A 1,417-nucleotide genomic window follows, 5' to 3' on the forward strand; every position below is an offset into this window, starting at 1 on the left:
ATACATTACATCCACCACTTTCCCCATATCCACAGAGCCAGTTATCTCATCATAGAAGGCAATCAGGTTAGTCAGGCATGACTTGCCCTTGGTGAATCCATGTTGACTGTTCCTGATCACCTTCCTCTCCTCCAAATGCTTCAAAATGGATTCCTTGAGGACCTGCTCCATGATTTTGCAGGGAACTGAAGAAAGGCTCACCAGTCTGTAGGTCCCCAGGTTTTCTTTCTTCCCTTTTTATAAATATGGGAACTATATTTGCCTTTTTCCAATCATCCCCCAATCGCCACAAATTTTCAAAAATAATGGCCAATGGCTCTGCAATCACATCAGTCAACTCCCTCTGCCCCCTTGGCTGCATTAGATCTGGGCCCATGGACTTGTGCAGATCCAGCTTTTCTAAATAGTCCTTAACCTGTTCTTTCACTAGTGAGGGCTGCTCACCTCCTCCTCATACTATGTTGCTCAGTGCAGCAGTCTTGGAGCTGACCATTCTTATGTTCTCCTTCCTAGCTGTATTCCAGATCCAGGCCCAACCTAGGCCTTGTCTTCACTGTAAAAGGGATGTATTCTTATCTCCAGTTAGCTAATTTGAGTTAACACCTTCTTTATTTTATTTTTGTGGTGAAGATAAGGCCTTAATAAGAAATACTTAAACCAAGGTATTTCATACTGAAAACACCAACTCAATAACCAAGCATTAATAAATTACAAGGCAATCCGTATTCATCAAACCTTTCATCCTGATAGATTACAAAGTTCTTTACAAGATTTGCTGAAACTCAGTAAGTTCAGGTCTAAGTTCACTAAGTTCAGCGCTACAAAGTAGTGTTTTGTGGGAAACGTTTGTTCAAGCCAGCAAAAATTAACAGAAAATATTTAGTAGTGTTAATCAGTGGTTGAGGGGGAGGGAGGAATAAGCCATTACAAGCTTGCTTCTCCTTCCCTCTCCCCCACCCAAATCAAAGACCAATAAATTGTAATTGCTTATTTCAAACATGCATCTGGTTGTTTGCCAAACAAGAGTGCTGACTCAGTTGTTCTAAGAGAATATATAAACACACAATTTTGTTTTACCTGTTTCATATTCTTGTGTTTTATATTTTCTCTGCACCACTGGGCCCCTTGCATCTTAAACAGCAGTCATACAGACTTGCTTTTAGTTCCTTTTTCCTTTCCGAATATCAAATGCTAACACTTTATATGTTCAAAACACTGCACAAACAGTGACCAGTTAACCTCAAACACCTCTGGGAGGTGGGAAGTCTCAGCCTCACTTTACAAGTGAGAGCACTGACTTACTCAATGCCACGCAGTGAGAGTCAGAGACTGAGTCAGGAAAAGAGCTCAATTTTCAGACACCCAACATGGTTCAGTAGTCCAGGCCATGCTGTTTTGGTCTAAAGGCTCACCTACA

Source organism: Chelonoidis abingdonii, chromosome 4 (genome assembly GCF_003597395.2).
Source record: "Chelonoidis abingdonii isolate Lonesome George chromosome 4, CheloAbing_2.0, whole genome shotgun sequence".
Classification (NCBI taxonomy): Eukaryota; Metazoa; Chordata; order Testudines; family Testudinidae; genus Chelonoidis; species Chelonoidis abingdonii.